This window comes from Lygodium microphyllum, chromosome 3, assembly GCF_053477565.2.
Source record: "Lygodium microphyllum isolate KBCC chromosome 3, Lygodium_microphyllum_v1.1.10, whole genome shotgun sequence".
Classification (NCBI taxonomy): Eukaryota; Viridiplantae; Streptophyta; class Polypodiopsida; order Schizaeales; family Lygodiaceae; genus Lygodium; species Lygodium microphyllum.
The window spans coordinates 130873056-130894463 of record NC_141137.1 but is presented as its reverse complement, the minus strand read 5'-3'; the positions used below and the strand labels follow the sequence as shown (position 1 = coordinate 130894463).

Sequence of the window (21408 nt, the reverse complement as noted above, 5' to 3'; positions counted from 1 at the left end):
GTTTTTTCCATTAGAAAACTTCATTTGATAAGCAGAAAAACAAATGCTACATGCCTATACAGAAATCATATAAAGATACATGGAGAAAACAGGGGGGGTTGCTTGTCAACTTGGCTTGTGGCAGTGGTCCCTCGGCCATACCGAGAGGTGGCTGCTACTTTGTCTCATCTGGAAAAAGGAGACTGAGTGGCTGCTACTTTGTCTCGCATACAAAAAACAAATGATAAAACGTAAGGCAACCTAAATCACTCCTGATTGCAAGGTTCTAATTATATTTTTGCCTCATGACGCCAATAGTATCCACTAGGTGGGTGTACAGGTCATGTATGATTTGAAGGCCGTGAGGTGACCATGTGTCCCATGTTGTCTTTCAATTACCTCCCATTTATGGCAAGATCGATGGGTGTAGATGGCTGCAATGAAATCAAGAATGGTATACAAGTCGACATGCATAAAAGGATGAATTGTGTAAGGGATGCCCCCACATGGAGTTAACCATAAACTATATATGTTTGATCTCTTTTGTATCCTTTGTCATACCCTTGTAATATTCCTTAGCTTGTATCTTGGAGCTCATCTCGGAGTTGACATAAATGTTACTGTCGCTGAAATATAGATGGAGGCTTGAGGGCAGTACCTGAAGGTATTGAAAGATCTGATACAGTGAGCACCAGTAAGTGTTACAAGTTATCTTCGAGATACTATGGACCATTCCAAATTACCAATAAGATAATTAGTGTATCATTTCTTCCAAGCTTACTTTGGACATCAGAATTCAGCTTGTGTTCCATGTAAGTTGTTTAAAATAATGCTCGAGACAAGGTGAATGGTACTCTTGATCAATGGATTTTCTCTATTGGAAGAAATGTTTGGTTTATTCTACTAGAACCTGATGCTAAGCAATAAAAATTTCAAACCCTCGATTATTGGTCAATTTATTCTGCTCTCCTACAGCCCCAAAAAGAAATTCAAATTAAGATGCAAAATTGATGTGAAACTGTAGAGGTTTGGGTAGGACAATTGACTTGGAAGGTTCTATAAAGGAGATCAAGGGGCAACCACTCTTCATCCCACTTTTGCCAAACTTTTGTCACCAGATCCATTGCCATCATCCAACATTTTGTGCCATCTCAATTGTTGCCATGACCGTCATGTCATTAACATAGGTGCTTATTGTTCCAGTGATCATCCCTATTGCCACAGCAAATGTCTCCTGCTGTTGCATCCCACTGCTCTGCTCCAAATGCAGGAATTTTGTGCTGTCTGACTGCTCCAAATGATGCCAAACATTGTTCCATCTGCCCAAGTTTTTGCCAAATCATCAAATGGAGCTGTCCAAACCTGGCTTGCATCAACACACAGCTCATGCTGCCTTCATGACTGTTTCCATTGCTGCATTTACTGTCTAAAGAGGCTCATGCCACTGATTCTGCACCAACCACAGAGTTTTCAAGCCTGCCATGTTATCATTCCTTTGCTAGCGTGCTGCATTTCCAATCTTCTTTTGCTGCGTAACTCATTGGCATAGAAAATAAAAAATTTCTTTGTAATTTCAATATTCGATGTGTTAGTAGATGTGTGTCATGTATAATCATCTCCTAGTTGTGAGCCATTATTTAACATGTTTTAAACACTATAGATGGAGGGTAAATCAATGCATTTGATTTTTGGCAATGTGACCATTTTGGTTATATTTGGGTGGGCTGACGTGGGCGCCCACATTTTGGGGAATCAAAGCATTGCTTCAAATGTCCCCAATGTTTAAGGATCAAACTATAAACATAGAAATCATCCAAGTATACCTCAATGAAGTTATGCAAATGATTTTGAAATGCGGCCATCATGACTCGCTGGAAGGTAGCAGGGATATTGTAGAGCCTAAATGGCATCACTCTATAGGCATAGGTCCCCCACTCTGTTATGAAGGTTGTCTTGGACTAATCTTCTTCTGCTATCTGCACCTATTTATAACCACTGAATCCATCCAGGAGGGAGTAAAGCTCATGGCCTGCTACTATGTCCAATAGTTGGTTAGTGAAAGGGATAGAAAAGTGATCATTCTTCGTTTTTGAATTCAACTTGTGGAAATCCACACATATTCGCAATTTACCATTCTTCTTGGGTACAACCACGATGGGTGAGACCCATTCATTGTTGGCCATTGGATATATGAACTCGGCTTCTAGAAGCTTCAGTAGCTCTGCTTTTACCAAGGTAGAGTAGTTTGGGTTCATTCGCCTCTATCGTTGCGGTACGGGCTTGGCATCAGGCTCTAGATCAATGTGATACTGACATATTGTGGGATCATTCCCCTTTAGATCTTTATAAGACCATGCAAACACGTCCAAGTTCTCTTTCAATAAGTTATGCAGAATCGATAGTTCCTCTTCTGGCAAGTTGCTACCCACTTTTAGGTGGCATTCAAACTTTAGAGCCATCTGCATCCACAAAAGTCAACTGTCTTTTACCTTCTACTTCATGAATGAAGGTCCCATGGACTGCTTTTGGATATAGATTCGACTCTTTCAAGGGAGTGGTGTTCTCATCTGATGCTCCACTAGAACCAACTTCTTATTTGGGTTGCTCCTTGGGATGCTGAAATGGGATTAGGGCTGTTTTGGGTTTGATTTCAAAATTAGTTACCTCTTGGCTTGAGGACTCATCTTCTGATGATACATCCAAGAATGTCACATAACAGGGATCCTCTGATGTCTGTTAGGGCCACTGGATTAGTGATTGTTGGCAAGGTGCATCATTATCATCTTTTCTTGGGAAGGATGGGTGAGGGCGGTAAGAGCCATTGCTGAAAGATGGCTTATTTTTTTAAATTCATTTTTTATAAAGATTTTGCATATGAGAGGATCCTTTTACCAGACCAAACGGTACCATCGCCATTCTATCCCACAGCATGAGATCTTCTTCTTCTGGTGCTTTTGGGACGTCCTCCTCATATGTATCCTCTTGAGGTGGGATAGATTCTTCCATTTCGCTTTCATAACCGTCTTCCTTAGTATCATCTTTGTCCTCTTCGGATCTGTCTCTGTAGAACCTTTGTAAGAGAAGAACAGGTTCTTTGTTTCATCTTTTGCCTCGTCTCTGGCTCTGCTTCGGCTATGTAGTAGGAAGAGCAGTACATCCAAGCCTCTATCTCGCTATCAAAGGTAATGTCGGAAGTCATTCATTGTTCAGGTAGGAAGTATTCACCTATTAACAAGGACTTTGCATCGTGAGAGAGTTGGCTTACAGTGCCCACTGTTAGGGACTATGCTGTCAAAAGATGGCGTACCAGCGAGACAGTAGGGTTTGCGAGGAGGAACAAGTAGTAAACTCGGCAAACATGGAGAAAAGAAGAGAAGAGAGAAGAAACACTGATGAATGGAATGATGAAGATTTAAATCATGGAGTGAATGTGATACAAGGAAACAAGGGTGCCGTAGCACAAGGAAGATGATGAAGACAGCCACGAACCATGAACCGCAATGTCCTCATGAAGGGGTGTGAGGGTAGTGAAGAGGTTGAAGAGAAGAGGTGACGGACTGAATGAATCAGCTGTAAGGAATGAATAAGAGAGTGGTCTATAAATAGGCACAGTCAGTCTAGGATGGCGCCCCTTTTTAGGGCTGCAAACCCTAAACGCAAAACGTAGAAACACAAAAAACGCAAACTGCAGGTGAAGGGTGAAGGCGCCGCTTTTTGGGACTGCAAACCCTAAATGCAAAATGCAGAAATGCAAAAATGCAAACTGTAGGTGAAGGGTGAAGGGTTTCTCAACATCCCATCTCAGGCCCAAAAAGGGGAACAAGAGAAGAGTGAGGTGGAGATGCAATGCTACATGTTGAAGAATGCTCATGCAGTAGGTACCACTTGGACAGTATTCTTCATGGGGAAATTGTTCACTTGCCCAAGCGCCCTAGTACATAGATGATGTAAACATGCAATGCATAGGAGGAATGTCGGACTTTGTGTGGTGCCGAGAACCATAAGGATATGTCCGTACTCGATCTCAGGAGGTGGCTCCATGCTGACCAAGGGACGAAGGCAAGAAGAAGAGGAGGATGAAGATATAGAGGATCGCGAAGATTCAAGATTTCCACCGGAAAGGGAACTTGCAGTAAAGAATAGTAGACAGAGCAAACTGGAGAACCCGAAACTCAACCTCGGAGAGAAGCCACTAGCTTCATGCATCCATGCTGGAAGGAATACGAAGGCCTCGTTACCAATTCGTGGCTGAACCTCCGAGGTCCCGATCTAGGTGGTACCTGAAGATCTTGGATATCAATAGAAGAGATGACTAGTTGAAGACAGCCACCCCAAGAAAGTAGAGGATGGGTGAAGAACGTCATGTGGCATAGGTTCCCCCTCTGAGGTGGGAGGTGGAGGGGCTCCTGCTGAAGTCGAAGAAGAAGTAGATGCCCCCTTTGAGGGCAAAGAGATAACATCCCCTTCTGAATCCCCCTCTGAAGTAGATAGTGAATCCAAAAACTCATGGATCATGGACTTTGAAATGTCTGATGACGAAGAAAGTGTCACCGATTGTGCCGAAGAAGGTATTTGGGTACCGAAGAGCTCCCAGAGGTGGCCTTTCGACCCTGAGTAGACGAGGGTGAAAGGTGGTACTCAAAGTGAGCAATGAGGGGGCAACGGTCTTTGTCTCTCAATGGAGCGGACTGGGTAGTCGAAGAAGAGGAAGGAGTCGAGCAGCCACTGTCTCTTGAAGAAGTAGATTGAGTAGGAGATGGTATTAAACAATCACTGCCTCTCGATGGAGTGGACTGTAGAACTGTGGGCCGTGGTAGCTACTGTACTCGAAAATAGGTGGGAGAAGACTGCCGCTGGCATTGCGACGATCTCCAGGAGGTCGTAGCACCAATCAATCCTCCATGTGCTAGAAAGGACTGAGTGTACATCGGATGCGTCTTATTGCCTTGAGCATAGTGCTCTGATAGTTGATGTAGAACAATCTCTGTGGCCCAGAAAGGAGAGGTGGCACAAGGAGTGCTTGGTGGAAGACGCATGTACTTTGGAGGGATGGGGAGCAAAGGTCGATGTCAATAGACTTCGGTGGGATGACCGTTTGTGCAGCAGTAGGAACACCTAGTAGACTGGCAATCTGTCGGTGGAGACGCCATGGATACCAGTGTGCCTTGGTGAAGAAGGAAGAGGTCAGCCACCATGAACCACGAACCGCAATGTCCGCCTCAAGGGATGTGAGGGCAATGTGAAGCACGAACTGCAATGTCTGTCTCAAGGGGTAGGAGGGTAGTGGAAGGGCTGGAAGTGAGTTGCCTGTGAGAGGAGGATGCAACCGGCAGTAAGAGGTTGCAACCAGTAGAAAAACGCAGGTGAGGAGAGAGAGACTAAAAACGCTGGGAGCACAGCCTGTAGGAGAGAGACTAAAAACGTAGGCAGGACAGCTTGTAGGAGAGAGAAAGACTAAAAACGCAGGCAGCAGGACTGTGATGACGTGGCAGGCTGTACGACAACAAGTCTGCACAGGAACAACAGTCGCCTGGCTGGAATCAGCTTCAAACTGCGTGAAGAGGGTTGGAAATCAGGCGCTAATTACTGGGGACAACAATGGACAGCTTCGGTTGAGATGTCCTTCGCGAACGGGGTGTGGGCAGCAAGCTGGAACACCTGAAATCTGCAAAAACGAGATTTTGATGCAATGGAAGAAGAAGAGAAGTGGATGCCAAATCCGCCACCGGTCTTTGCCTTCACTGCAGTGGAGGATCTTTGCCTCTGTTTGAGCAGATCCAGCTCTGATACCATGTCAAAAGATGACATACCAGCGAGACAGTAAGGTTTGCGGGGAGGAACACGGAGTGAACTCGGTAAACATGGAGAAGAGAAGGAATGTGATACAAGGGAAAAAGTGTGCGGTAGCACAAGGAAGATGATGAAGATAGCCACGAACCACGAACCGCAATGTCCTCCTGAAGGGGTATGAGGCTAGTGGAGAGGTTGGAGAGAAAGGGTGACGGACTTAATGAATCAACCATAAGGAATGAATGAGAGAGTGGCCTATAAATAGGCACAGTCAGTCTAGAATGGTGCCCCTTTTTGGGGCTGCAAACCCTAAATGCAAATTCTAAACGCAAAACGCAGAAACGCAAACTACAGGTGAAGGGTTTCTCAACATGTGCCTCTGTTTTCTTGGAAAATATCTGTTTAACAGCTTTTTCTTTTGCTGATGTACCATCTGTACCTTCATTGGAGGAGTCTGATAAGACTTCAATAGAGGTAGATCCATTACCTTTTTGCAACCCATATAACTTCATCACCACTTTGTTGGGTCCTCTGCCTAGGGTCAGGGTTCCTTTGAACCAATCCGTTCTCACTCTCACTTCAAAAAGCCATGGTCTCCCCAGCAGTAGAGGGTATGAGGTCCCATAAGAATTTGGTTTTACCACCAGATACGTCAACCAATAGTCTCTTCCTGCCAGAGTTATCTTCACGTATGGGAGAATGCTCAAAGGCTTGATTCTGCTCTGGTCTGCCTTTCTGATAAGCTAGTGTGTAGGTTGCATACCTTGTAGGCCTAGATTCTTCATTGTCACATTTGTCATTATGTTTACTGATGAGTCTCCATCAATCAGTGCATCTGCAATGAAGCAACCTTCAATCCACACACCAGTGTTTGGAGTACCGGGATCTAGGAAGGCGTTGGCTACATCCACTTTCTTTACAGGCTCTGGAGCCTTATTGGTCTTGGTTGCTGTTGAAGGAGCAATCCCTAATCCACGTCAATCCTTAATCCACGTCTTCGAGTCAAGATGCTTTTGAACTTCTTTTGGCAGCTGGGAAACAACATCAATAACTGTCGGAACGTTAACTTCGGTTTAAAAGTGTCTAGGTCTTTTACCAAGTCATATTCTTTGATGGGATCCACAGGCTTCTCCAACATGCTAGGAAATGCGGCTATACCCATTTTCATCTTTTCTTTTTCTTCTAGCAATGGCAGCATTGGCACTTCGTATGTTTTTAGAGCATAGAAACATGGAACGGGAACGGGGAATGGGGACGGGGACGGGGACGGGAACGCCAAACCTAGGGAACGGGGACGTGGGAACGGGAACGGCATTTAAAAAATCAAAATTCATGAAGTAAGTAGGAATGGGAACGCCAAACCTAGAGAAGGAAGAGAAGAAAGAGAAATAAGAGAAAGAAGAAGAAGGAAGAGAAGGAAGAGGTTGGAGGTGGGAGGAGAAAGAAGAGAAAGAAGGAGAAGGAAGAGAGGGAAGAGAAGGAAGAGAAGAAAGAATAAGAAGAAGGAAGAGAATGAAGGTGGTTGGGGGCAGGATGCAGGCGGGAGCAAGATGCAGGCGGGAGCAGGACGCGACCGGGTGCAGGTAAGTTTTGCCACGTGGCGTTCCTTGTCCCGTTTCAGATAGGGAACGCCTGCTGCGTTCCCTGTCCCGTTTCAGGCGTTCCCTGTCTGAAACGGGACAGGAAATGTTCCATCATTTGGAAATGTGGTCCATGACGGATACATTCCGGGGACGGCGATTCCGTGTGCCGGGGGGCCGTTCCGGCCGTTTCCTGTCACTATGTTTTAGAGGCATTTTTGTATCGTCTATCTCCTAGACCTCTGATTCTGTTTCTGGAACTCTGGTACCTTCTGTGGCACTGTAGTGCTCTGTACTACAGGGTTTTGTTCTGTATTGATCTGCCATTTTGTTGACAGGTTGAACTTCACAGTTTTGACGGGAGGATTGTTCTCTTTTTGGACAAGTGGTTTCTTCTTCTTGGCGCGCGTAATAGCGGCAACTTCCAACTCCACCAGATTAGAGGCAAGCTCTTGTGCCTTCTGCTAGCTATCAGTGGCATTGGCCTTGACAGAGGCTGGACTGGGACAGTCCTTTGCAGTGTGGCCTTCTCCTTTACATCTGCTAACAGAGAGGTTTATAGTCCATTTGACATGTCTTTGAATTCAGTCTTCAAACCACTACAGAGGGGGAGATATTCTGTTCTGAAGGTATCAAAACTCATTCTTTTGAGAATCGTTGTTGTGCCATCATCATAATAATGCTAGCGTTTGATGGTTTCAATAGTGTATATTGTGAAGAACACTTTGTCTACCAACTTTCACCGGGTTGCTAATTGAACAAACAGGAGGTTGTCAGTGCACCAAGCATCCCACATGTCCTGATGTTGAGCATCTATAAACAAATTTCAACTTCTTTCTTTCTTGTTTTCGTGAACCTCCACTGACCATGATTCTTGAAGCTTCTTCACGATCTCCCACTTGATGATGTTTGGAAAGTTCTCAATGAATGCCAAATCTTCCATAGATGGTCATTCTCTCTATTTTACTCTTTAGTTTTGTAGGAGGAACTTTGCTACTGTGATGCAAGTTTTGGTAGCTTTAGAAGGTAGTGGACATAGACCATCACAGAGGGACCGTATCAAAATGGCCTTGTGCTTTCTCCATTGGGAGATGAATCTTTTGTAGAATGTGGCCTTGGTAAGGAAAGCTTCCAATTTTTCGATAGTGACATGAACTTTACTCTCCATTGCTTTTCTTTCTTTTCAACAGTGCCACTTATTCTATTTTCAGCCTCTGTTTGTGCTTGTTGATGGCAGGTTTCCCCGGCTGTGCACAAAAAACATGAAGCTCTAAGAGAGACACTAAGAAAAATGAGTTTCTACTGCAAGAAAATGTATCTTGTAACATCAATAAGCTTTTGTTTCATTCTTTAGAAACCCACAACAAGGAAAAGAACACCACTAGCAAGAAATCTTCACGCAACATCATAGAAACAATTCTTCCACGGTTTTATCTTCAACAAAGTTCATCATTTTCTTCATATTCTTCATAAAATTCATCAACCAACAAAGAGAACACAATTTTGAATGGAAATAAGATCACATAGTATTCATCTTCATTGTCTTAATAGTTTTCTCTCACAGTCTCTCATAGAAAGATACATTTTTTTCATAGAATTAGCTATCTTTGACTCTCTCTTTCTTTCTTAATCAATGGTACATATTATCCTCACTACAATACTCAATAATCACTTATAATAATATTTCTTTGGTCTTGAATACACCTCTCAAAAAGCGTGTTTGATATGAAAGGTCACCAGAGCTACCATAGTGACTTCTCACAGCTCACTACTATCACTTCACTCCGGTCTTCTCTTGAGTCTTCAGTAGCTACTTCTTTCACTTTCTTAAGCTCTTTCGAACTTATATTCACCTCTTTCCAAGGCTAGAAAACTTTCCTAAAATCACACATACATTCCACAGAACACTTACAGAAGCATACTGAACAGAACATAACAAAAAAAGAGCAAGAGCAGAGGCTCTACAAAAGCTCAACAATGGGTTTACAGAAGGTCAACAGAAGGCATCAGAACCACATAACTCATACTAAAACCATTTCAAACTATCAAAAGCCATCCAATGAGCTTTCAAATATTCTCAACTTCTATCAATCATTAATCCATGCTTTATACAGAAGAAAAACAGAACAAAACAGAACCAATCAGGACCTCAACAGAACCTATCAAAACATCACAGAGCCTCATATTTCTACTGAGAATCATCATGAGCTTTCAAAATATAATCAATCTCATCCAAAACACTCTCAAACACTTCCAAAACAACCAGTCATCACTCAAAATCCATAAAAAATCAACCATTCAGCCTTTAAAAACAACAAAAATAAACTAAAAAATCTAGTCAATTCAGCCTTCAATAGAAAGGGTGGGGTTTGAGTAGAGATGACAAAGTCTAAAACAGTGAGAGTGAATGGACTCAAAACCACAGAGAATGAATGAAATGATAAATCATGTACAATAATGATACGGTGTGCTTTAGCCCTTCCCGTTTCTAGGATTAGGGCTGAGGCATGAACCATAGAGTTGAAAGTTGCTAGATTGGCTCAAGATGAATGCATTATTGTGGCCAATTAGGTGGCAGCATGTGGAAGAAGAATGCTCTACGTAGTGTGGCAGCATGTGGAAGAAGAATGCTCTACTCAGTTCTCTAGGTGGGGGATGTTGAAGAAGACACCATATCAAAAGGGACATTAGTAGAGGGAGTGAAACATAGTTCTCAATAATTGTTGTGATGACAAAGTGATCCGCAAGGGCTGCAATACCAAAATGCAGATGTAGGTTGGTAGGCAGCAGCTATCAAATGGGAGAGGGGCAACTGGCTACAAAGGAGCAATAGTGCAAAAAGCAGATCTCCAAAGACTAGATGAGGTGGCTGTAAAGAAATGTTATAGCAAACACAAAAAATGCAAAGTATATGACAATGTGTAGAACACAATTTATAGAATGCTGCATGAAAATGAATGAATGAGAATACTAATGATACAATCAAGGGGCCTTGAACCTCCATATCCCATAGGATCGAGACAGAGGTGTCTGCCTAAGTGTGTCATACTCAGAATGGATTTGAAATGCAGCAACTGGTTAGTGTCAGTGGAGACGGCAACAACATAAAACGCAGCTCTGGCAGAGTGGAACATGACATGAGCACTTCGGGCAGTGGTAGAAGATTGTGTGACATTTGTGCAGTCAGTATCTGTAGAAAATGCAGGTTGGAATGATGTTTACAGCAGCAATTGACCTCTCTTCAGCAAAAAATACAAGTGGCAGGTGTAAAAGTGCTCTAGAACAAGGTGACTACAACAAGATGATGTCGCTAAGCTATAGCAGCTGTTAGGAGGTTTTGGAAGCCTTTGAATCAAGTTTCAACTTGTGGCAGTTGGGACAGGTCGTGGACAGCAAAAGATTGATGTGGTAGGAGGTTGAGGCAGATCCTATTACATCCTTCGACCAGGGTTGTCCATGTTCGAGGGACAGGTCAACCTGTTCGACCCGTCTTGTCTCGTCCGTTGCGTCGGTCCCACCCGGTCCGTTCCCTGTGACCCGTCTGATTGTGCCTGCCACCCTGTGACCGTTGCACTGCATGCCGGTCCTGACTCCTGTATGCCTCGGCCTTGCGGCCAATAAAGTTATAAGTGGTCATTTTTTTGACCGCTTTCAAGCCCGTTTTTCTTTTCTTTCTTGCCTTTCTTTTCTTCCTTTCTTTCTTGCCTTTCGTTTTCTTCTTTTCTTTCTTGAATCTTCTCTATTCTTTTTTTCTTTCTCTCTATTCTTTTCTTTCTTTCTTTTCTTTCTTTTCTTTCTCTCTATCTTTTCTTTCTTTCTCACAAAGACTCAAGAGAAAAGATTAAAGATTAAAGTTTTAAACTAACAAGTTTAAAAACTCTCTCTCCTTTCCTCTCCCTCTCTCATGATTCAAATTTCATCCATCTCTCTCTCTCTCTCTTACTCATATACACACTATGGATTATGGCACAATGCAACTATCCTCTCCCATGGATGATGGGCCACCATTCAAATTTCAGCAAACACTAGACTTCCCCGACCAGAAATGCCTCGGGCTCTTCCTTCTAGAACTACTCGGACATAGGGACCACCTTCTATGGGTCCGAGACCAAACAGTCGGGAACACGCAGCAATGCATCCTCTAAGAGTTCTATAGACCCTCGGCCACCCCCTCTACAACGAGGATTGCAACCAACAGACTAGAGGCCCCACCCCAAGGAGTCACCTTGGATAGAGCTATAGAGAGAGGCAGAGCCCACCGCCCACACCTAGTAGGCCTACGCCCTTGTAGGAGACATCACCTACAGATACAACGGATACTACAGCGCCATCGGGGAGCCATATCCCGCCGCTTCAGCCTCTCCATGCTAGATAGGTCCATGCGGGACATCTTAAGATGACTAGGCTCCATGAGCAGTTCCACACTGCATCTAGATTGTATCAAGTTTGTATACCATTTTGTACCTACTCACCTAGTTCACCATAACACCAGATAGTAGCTTTACTGGGACTTGGAAAACTTCTCAGACATTTTGTATGTAACCTTTTGGTCTCATAGGCCAACTTGGCCTTTTGTAGACGTTAATATAACTTTCTTGTAGATGTTAATATAACTTTCTTTCTTTCTTTCTCTCTCTCTCTTCCCTCCCCCCCAAAGGGCCAACCCTAAACCCCAAAGCACTCTCCCTTTCTATAAAATCTCCCCTTCCCCACCATCTCATTCATCCTTTCAAGTTCTCCACCCCTCCTTCTTTCAAGCTCTCCATCCTTACTACTCTCTCAAGCTCTCTCCTTGAGTCCTCCCTTAACCTCTTAAACCTTCCAACCTCCTCCTCCATCAAGCTATAGCCTCTCTCTACTCCCTCAAGCTCTCTACTCCTTCAAGATCTCTACTCTTTCCACTTCTTTCTTCAATCATCTCACCCTCCACCCGTGACTCTCTAGGTGCTTGTTAGAGGTAGAGTCATCCCCTGGATAGGATGTGTTAGGGTTTCTGCATAGTTAGGGTTTGATTCAACAGTATACAACATACGACAGAGTGCAGATGGCAGCGTATGAATAGCGTAGGATGCCACGTCAGTAGTATGGCAGGATGCCATGTGGCGCTGGTACAGTCAGACAACAGTTTTACTGCAATCGGTTGCATTGACCTGGTGCAGGCATTTTTTATTTTTTGGCTATAAATAGCCAGTTGATGGCACACTTCAGTATTCATTATTCAGATTCTGATCTTGAGATCAGTTGGTTGAGATAGACTATGCTCGAGCTGACATAGATCGAGGTCATCAAGTCGGAGACACACAGATATTTCCTTTTCCCTCGTGTATATTTCTTCACTCTTATATAGCATACTACTCTGCAGATTTTCTGCGTTTACATTGTCTCCTTTTCTCTCTCTCTCCTCTCTGTGTTTACTCTCTCTTAGTCTTTGTTCTACACTTCCGCATCGTTGCACTCTGACATGGTATCAGAGCGGTGAAGATGGACTGACTGAGGGTTGAACCTATTTGAAGAGGAGATTTTAATGCAACACAAGGCTGCGTTTCTAGTATTCGAGGGCGAGTGGGAGGGCTGCGCATTGGATCAAGGTTGAAGCGAGTATGGGCGTGCGAGAAAGGAGTCCAATTGGTGAATTTGCTGTAGGTTTTCGCTGTTTGAAGGGGAGGAAGGCTGCGTTTTAGGCCTTCCATTATAGATTTTACTTTTTCATCACCTCCTGTGGGTGAAGAAGGTACGGGCAGAGACGGAAACAGCCCTACGAGGCTGCGTTTACATAGTCAGAGGGGGCTTCTTTTTCGTTTGTGCAAGCATTGCAGATGAATATGTCTACAGAGGCTGATTTGGAGTTCTAGGCGATCATGGATAGGAAGGTGCCTGTCCTACTGGCTCTTCCATCGATCAGAAGCTTGATGGTGACAATTACTGCATCTGGTGGGTGATGGTGATGGCCATTTTGGAGTCTTATGATTTGGAAGAGCTTGTGTTGGAGGAGATCAACCGGTCCTCGGTGCTAGATGAGTCCAAACTCTCTTCCAGTGCTCATGCAAAGTTGACCAAGGCCGAGTCTCATTGGGACAAACTGAATGCCGGGATTCGTTCTTTTCTTTTTTTTGTCTTGCACTACAGCTGTGATAGCTCACATCGAGCACTTGTCGGTGGCTCGAGAGATATGGTTGGAGCTCGACCAAATGTACAATCAGATAACCTTGATGAAGAGGGTTTCTTTGGAGGTGTAGAAGCGGACCTTGTCTGTGAATAAGTCTTCTTCGCTTTGGGAACACATCAACAAGCTTCGGCAACTTCAGATGCAGGTTCAAAATGTGGGGAAGCCTATTTTCTCCGAAGACACGGCGATCACTTTATTGTCCTAGTTGCTGCGACGATTCGGTACTTTTTATTCCGCCCTTATTGCTTCAAGGTGGGAGTTGACTCTTCGGTGGGAAGAGTTGGTTCCTATGGTCTTGGACCAAGAGGAACAGTTGAAGGGACGAAATGCTTCCAAATCGGAGGCATTGGTTGGTCAAGTCTCTCAGAAGAAAGGGAAGGACCAAAAGAAGAAAAAGAAGGACAACAAATCCAAGAAGGACAAGGACAAGGACAAGGAGAAGGAATCGACTTGCCATATTTGTGGTAAGACCGGTCATTGGAAGAAGGATTGCCTCGACAAAGACAAGAAGGACACGCAGGATTATGGAGTGGTGACTGCACCCTCATTAGTTACTTTTCTACACTTAGCAGTCATTGAGGACTCTACATCGAAGACTTCTGATGCTACGATGACAGCTCCCCAGGCTCGAGAGTGGATTGTGGACAATAGTGTCTCGCGGCATATGACTCCTTCCGATGGTGTTGCCCATTTGCGACCTTCGCGTGGGCAGATTTTCATTGGAGACAGCTCTTCTGTGTCTATTGCTGCACGGGGTGAGATGCAACTTATTTTAGATGGATGTGGTGGTACCCACACTTCCAATGTGTTGCATGTGTTAGGCTTGGGGTATCATTTGCTTTCGGTCCATAAGATTTGTGCTCTTGGTCTCTTGGTGGAGCTTGACAGTGATACTATTCGAGTCCTCGATCGTGGATCGAGGGTTTTCTCTGCAGGGTATGAGGAGGATGGCATCTACAAGTTGAAGTCTTCCATAGCTCTTAACTCTCTTCTTCTTACCTCTCAGAGATAGTTCGAGCAATGGCATGCTCGGTTTGGCCACTTGAACTATGAGTATCTTTGGAAGGTATCACGAGGATCGTTTGTGCGAGGTTTGCCGGATATAGTGGTGAGCCATTAGCCATGTGTCTCCTGCATTCGTGGGAAACTGCATCGGGATGCGATTCCTAACAAAGCTTCAAGGTGGTCTACTTCACCCATGGAGCTTGTATCTATGGATCTTTGTGGCCCGATGAGGACCAAGTCCCTGAAGGGGAGCTTGTACTTCATGTTGATCGTAGATGACTACAGCAGGATGACTTGGGCCTATTTCTTGACTTTGAAGTTGGAAGCTTAGACCTTGCATTCAGACAAGGGAGGTGAATTTATGTCTAATGAGTTTGCTCGTTTTTGTGCAGATAGAGGCATTCACCAAGAGTTTACTAACACCAACACTCCCCAAGAGAATGGCATTTTGGAGCGGAAGAACCGAAGTGTGATCGAGATGGCGCGCACCATGATGGAGCACCGACAGACACCTCAGTTTATGTGGGCCGAGGTAGTGGCTACCGCAGTTCACAACCTTAATCGATCTTCCACTTCGGCCGTTGACAGGATGACACCTTTTGAGGCTTACTTTGGGACTAAGCCTGATGTCTCTTATTTTAGGATCTTTGGGTGTGACGCTTATGTGCACATCCCAAAGATGTAGCGTGACAAGTTCGATGCGGCTTCCCGACGATAGTTTTTTGTTGGCTACAGCTCCTAGTCCTAAGGTTATCGTCTGTTTGATCTCGTCAAGTGGGATGTCTACATGAGTCGAGATGTGCGGTTCATGGAAGTTGGCCACAGAGGGGGGTGATGAGCACCCCGTTTTTGGAGATCCAGGGGAGAGTTGGGCTCCCGAGACAGTTCCTTTGGAGCCAGAGTCCTTTGATGGAGATTCTTTTTCTGATTCAGAGTCTTCACTTCCACCGACCACCCTCGAGGAGCTTCCGTTGGTGGATGTTTCCTAATCTTCCGCAGATGGAGAACGATGGGTCCGACCTCCTTGTTGGGCCCGTGACACACTCCGAGATTCAGGGATTGAGGGGGTCCCTGAGGAGTGGGAACCGCAGGATGGACTGCAGAGGTCACGGAGAAACCAGGCACATTCTACGGAGCTTGTTTGCTCCAACTATTGTTTTGCTGACCCGTTTTATGCAGGATCGTGAGCCCATTTTAGTGAAGGAGGCTTTGCAGTCTGATCATTGGTGGAAGGCTATGGAAGCCGAGTTGGAGGCTATTGAGAGGAATGGCACTTGGTCTCTTGTGCCTCGTCCCTCTCACAAGAAGGTGATTGGTGTCAAGTGGGTCTTCAAGACCAAGTACCTTAGTGATGGTTCTTTGGACAAGCACAAGGCTCGCCTTGTTGCTAAAGGTTTTACTCAGCGCCCAGGCATTGATTTCCATGATACTTTTGCTCCCATTGCTCGCATGGCGACTATTCAAGCTGTTCTTGCCTTGGCTGGTTATAGGAGATGGCCTGTCTATCAGTTGGATGTGAAGTCCGCCTTTCTGAATGGTGACTTGCAGGAGGAGATCTGTGTTGAGCAGCCTCCTGGCTTTGGATCCTCAGATGGGAAAGTTTACAGGTTGAAGGAGGCCTTGTATGGCCTCAAGCAGGCTCCGTGTGCATGGAACAAGAAGATTGACTTGCTTCTTTAGTCGAAGTTGGGATATTGGCGCTCCAAGGCCGATCGGCAGCTTTATGTGCATAATTCCAAGGTTGGTCGTGTGTTGTTTGTGTTGTATGTTGATGATTTGATTCTGACATGGGATCATGCCTAGAAGATTCGTGAGACCAAGATAGCTTTACATCAGACATTCGAGATGATGGATTTGGGGCTTCTTAATTTCTTCTTGGGCCACGCAATTCATAGGGGGATTTTCATCTCTCAGCAGAGGTACATTCAGGAGCTCTTGGTGACTTTTGAGATGGAGACTTGTCGGCCCATTACTACTTCTATGGATCCGAACTGGAAGGCCACTTCACACTCAGATTCTCCCGTGATGGATGCTTCTTGCTACCGTCAGTTGATTGGGTCTTTGATTTGGCTTCTCAACACTTGTGTTGACCTTTGTTTTGCTGTGGGTCTTTTGGCGGGGTTCATGACTGAACCCAAACAGGTGCATTGGCAGGTTGCCCTGAGGATTCTTCGGTATTTGAGGGGGACCTCTGACTTAGGGATTTCTTATCCATCAGGTACAGATGCTTCCGATCTGGTTCTTGTAGGTTGGAGTAACTTAGATTGGGCTGGCAATGTGGACCACTGACGGTCTACTACACGCTGCTGTTTTACCTTGGGTACAGGTGTTATCTCTTGGAGTCGCAAGAAGTAGCCCATGGTAGCCATTTCTTCTACTAAGGCGGAGTATCGAGCCGCGTCTTCCACCACATGTGAGGTTGTGTGGCTTCTGAGATTGTTGGAGGAGCTTGGCTGCCCCCAGACTCGTCCTACTCTTTTGCGGTGCGACAACGAGAGTTGCATTGCCTTGGTGCGGAATCCTGTATTCCATGCTCGGACGAAGCACATTGAGATCCAGTATCACTTCATTTGGGAGAAGCTTCTAGATGGGACATTGATGTGGAGTACTGCAAGATGGAGGATAATCTTGCAGATTTGTTCACGAAGGCGCTTCCCCAGGCCTTACTTCGTCAGTATTTGAGATCCCTCAGTTTGGTGCCTCGTCTAGGATCTGAGAGGGGATGTTAGAGGTAGAGTCATCCCTTGGACAGGCTGTATTTGGGTTTCTGCACAGTTAGGGTTTGATTCAACAGTATACAGCATACGGTAGAGTGCAGATGACACGTCAGTAGTGTACGGACAGCGCAAGATGCCATGTCAGCAGTACGGCAGGATGCCATGTGGCGCTGGTACAGTCGGACAACAGTTTTACTGCAATCGGCTGCATTTAATGCAGCCGACCTAGTGCAGGCATTTTTTATTTTCTGGCTATAAATAGCCAGTTGGTTGCACACTCCAGTATTCATTATCCAGATTCTGATCTTGAGATCTGTTGGCTGAGACAAGACTATGCTCGGGTTGATGGAGATCGAGGTTATCAAGTCGGAGATACACGCAAATATTTCCTTTGTCCCTGTGTATATTTTTGCACTCTTATACAACATACTACTCTGCAGATTTTCTGCGTTTACACTGTCTCCTTTTCTCTCTCTCTCTTCTCTGTGTGTTCACTCTCTCTTAGTCTTTGTTCTACGCTTCTGCATCGTTGCACTCTGATAGTGCTCTCTATACATCATCAATGGCACCCCCTTTTCTTGAGGCCTTTTGCTTGCATTGTGCCTACTTTGAACGAGTGAAGGAGAAATCTAACACTTGCAAGTGGCAATGCAAGTATTCAAAGCTCCAAATCTCATCCGTCACTTGCTTTCTCATCCACCTTTGCAAATTAGGAGAGGAATCCACACCATGCCCTGGTATTCCTGACGATGTCTATGAAGATTGTCGTCGGAAATACTTGCCATTGAAGCAACACAAAGGCCTTTCAAGGGCAAGTAAATAGGCGATCTCTCCCGATCATGAGGTCTTGGATGTGGAGGACGATTCCTCTCCAACTGTCTCAGTTTCCTCCATTGGAGGGGCCTCTTCTATCCCATCTAGAAAAAGCCATTCGAGTGGTATACCTATGCCTAAGAGACAAGCCACTCTTGCCCAAGCAACGGGGCAAGTTTTCGGTCCCCTCTCCTTTCTCAAGGAGAGGCAAAGGCAAGCGGAAATAGAGATTGCACGCACCATAATTGAGTGCAATCTCTCTTTCCATATTCTCAAAGTGGATCGATGGAAGTGCATGCTGAAAGCCAGTGCCGCCGTTGGTCCATGCGAGGGATGGTATGGTGTCACGTACAATGACATGCGCATCAAGAAACTTGATGAGAAGAGAGAGAGGATTGATAAGTTCCTTGAGCCTGTGTGTGCCGGTTGGGCGAAGTATGGATGCTCTCTCCTATTCGATGGATGGAGTGACCGCAAAAAAAGGGGAATCATCAACATCCTCGTATCTTATCCACCTGGCACATACTTCCTAGGAGCGGTGGATGGAGGCACAAGGGGAAGGAGAACCATGGGCTCGTTCATGTATCGGCACATACGGCAAGCCATCATTGAGGTAGATGCTTCTAAATTTATTATTTTGCAATCTTTTCTTTTAACCTCCCAATTTTATTCTAATTTGATTGTGTATAATCTTGTAGGTTGGGCTGCAAAATGTGGTGCAAGTTGTCACGGACAACGCCTTGAATTGTGTATCTATGGGGCAGAAACTTGAGGCCGAGTTTCCATCCATAGTATGGACACCATGCACTACACATTGTCTAGATCTTCTTATGGAAGATATGGGCAAGTTGGAGTAGGTGGTGAGGATTGTCAATGATGCTTGTACAATCGTTGGCTTTGTCAACTCCAAGGTCCGAGTTCTTGCGATTTATCGATCATACTCGGACTTGGAGTTAAAGAAGCTCTCGAAGACTCGGTTTGTGGCTATGTGGCTTCTCCTCGAGTGTCTCTATGACGTTTGCAACAAGCTACAAAAAACGATTGTGTCAAATGAGTTTAAGGAATGGCTTGAAGGAGAGTCCACATCAAGCCAAGTGGAAGCAAAGGTTGTTCAAAGGCTTTGCTTAAAGGAGGAATTTTGGATGGATGTGAGAGGCATTATCATTGCCGTCACTCCCATCTACTAGGTGCTTCGCATGACGGCGAACATGGAGAGGGCCACTATTAGCCTCCTCTATCATCTTATGGCGGATGCAATGGAGGAGATATAATCATTGACCATCTTGAATGGGGAGGCCTTTTCTTTATGGTATTGTTTTTTTTATAAAATGATTTATGCTTCTTTTTAGTTTTAGAATCTATATTTCATATTGTCTCATAAATCTCCCTCTAAATCTCTATCATCTTACACCTAGTGTAGTGATATCTTGAATATCACCCCTAAAAGAGATGTCTTTTTTTTTTTTGACAAAGAAAAGATGGGAGTAGATGAAGTGACCCATACATGGATTTGCGGCACTCTTGCATCCTGTCTTAAAAAAACTCTCTCTCTTCATGGATGCCAATGTCCTTGCCGATCGTGATACCTTTCTTTCAAAGGCTTTGGTGGAAGAGCACCATGGTGGTGTTGAGCTAAAACATGCATTACTTGCTGATTAGCCTCTTAAACAGCTCCAAACCACACTAAAAAATGTTCTTTTAGAAACCCTAATTTTTAGGGTACCTTTCTACATCTAATAAATAGACAAGCTGCCCCCATCCAGCCATTATTCCGTCTGTGCAAGTTTCTCACTCCACGTGCAGATTTCAGCCCCATCAGCCTCCTCCCACATGGCTGTCCAGCCCTTGAGACTATTTCCACTGCATCCGTGTTTGCTTCTGTTGTTGGCGCTTTCATCCATGCTGACGTCAGTTGCTAGCGACATCATCATTTGTTGCGATCTGATCATCTAGTCATCGCTAGCCACATCAGACACTGTTTCAGCTTGTTGTTTACAGCAGATTGTGCACAGTTTCCAGCCTCTGATCGGTGGTACACTACTGCGTTTACCAGTTTCTAGCCTCTAGACTGTTGCGTTTTGGTGACCAGCCTGTTGCCATTCACTATTCAACACTCCTACACTCTGACTGGTGGTCACAGACTTGGGATCCATCTCCGGTGGATGTCACACTCCGACATTGCTTTGCCCTTGAGCACACTGTACACTCTTACATTCATTTACAGCATTCATTCACTTCAGAGTTATGTTCTCTCTCTCTCCCTTCTTCTGTTTGTGTTTGAGTTTTGAGTTTTGCGTTTAGGGTTTGAGTTTTTCCCTCTGTGTCAGTCTCTGTCTCTCTGTGTTTCTGTTGTGGTCGTACACTGTGTGTTCTCAGTGCAAACCCTAGCAATTTTCTTCACAGGTGCCTTTCTCCAAGAGCTCATTAATTATAGTGATCAAAGGGACACCGCTTTCGCATCTACCATTTGTTGGAAGCGGGAATCGTTGGTGAAGCTTCTTTTTTGGTGGGAGTCATTTGGCTACCAATTGCCTCACCTCCAAAGAGTGACCTTATGCATTCTTGCACAGGTTTGAAAATCTCTTCTATTTTTTCATTTAATTCTAGTTACAACTTACAACTTGCAAGTTTAAAGTTTAAACTTGCTTTTTCTTCATATGGTTTAGGATTGTTCGTCGGGTGTATGTGAGAGGAATTGGTCCGCCTATTCCCTCATGCACACCAAAATTCGTATCAAGCTTAGCACACAACAATTGGAGCGACTAATTTATTGTTGCTTCAATTTACGTATGCTATGCAATATGCATGAGATGTCTATGGCAAGACAGGTATCATATATCTAAATTTTATACTTTTTAGTTCATAACTTTATTTATAGATTATAAAATATATTTAAAGAAGTTTCAAATGTGGATTCACTCAAGCTCTCCGCTAGTATACTTAAAAGTGTGACTTGCGAGAGAGACTTGGAAGAGGAGCAAATCTTTAGGGAGCTTTACTTGGAGCTTGAGGAGATAGATTGATGGGTCTCTTGCACTTGTGCAAGCATGGCGTGCCCGTGTTGTTATTCGCCCTTGCGCAGGTAGTGATGGAACTTCCACTTCGGCATCGACATTGGCTGCTTGTGATGCTTGTGGGGCCCTTAGATGCTACACGAGGCGTGGGAATGGCTCGAGAAGTACTCCTAGTTCTGCCCAAGAGGACATACCTATCATTGCCTTCCACCTAGAGCTTAGAGAGCCGGAGTATGATGATGAGGAAAATGTCATTAGTGAGGGTGATTTTGTTGAGGAGGGTGATGGCTCCTCAAGCGATAACGAGGATGCTTCTACCTTCGATGCCGAGAGTGATATGAGCA

General features: G+C 44.7%; 1 protein-coding gene across 11 annotated transcripts in view; it reads left to right on the top strand.

The window, feature by feature from the left end:
* LOC148038904 (aluminum-activated malate transporter 2-like) overlaps positions 1-21408 on the top strand; it is a 55220-nt gene that overhangs the window by 621 nt on the left and 33191 nt on the right. For 2 of the 11 annotated variants that reach the window (XM_087675498.1, XM_087675494.1), the window contains exons 2-3: positions 20454-20620; positions 20717-20878. The exons of 6 other annotated variants lie outside the window; for them this stretch is intronic. The gene's annotated coding sequence lies outside the window, so the exon portion shown is untranslated. Of the gene's footprint in view, positions 1-616; positions 674-20453; positions 20621-20716; positions 20879-21408 lie in introns of those variants that run through there. 3 more of the 11 variants (XM_087675499.1, XM_087675493.1, XM_087675501.1) reach the window with 2 other exon arrangements.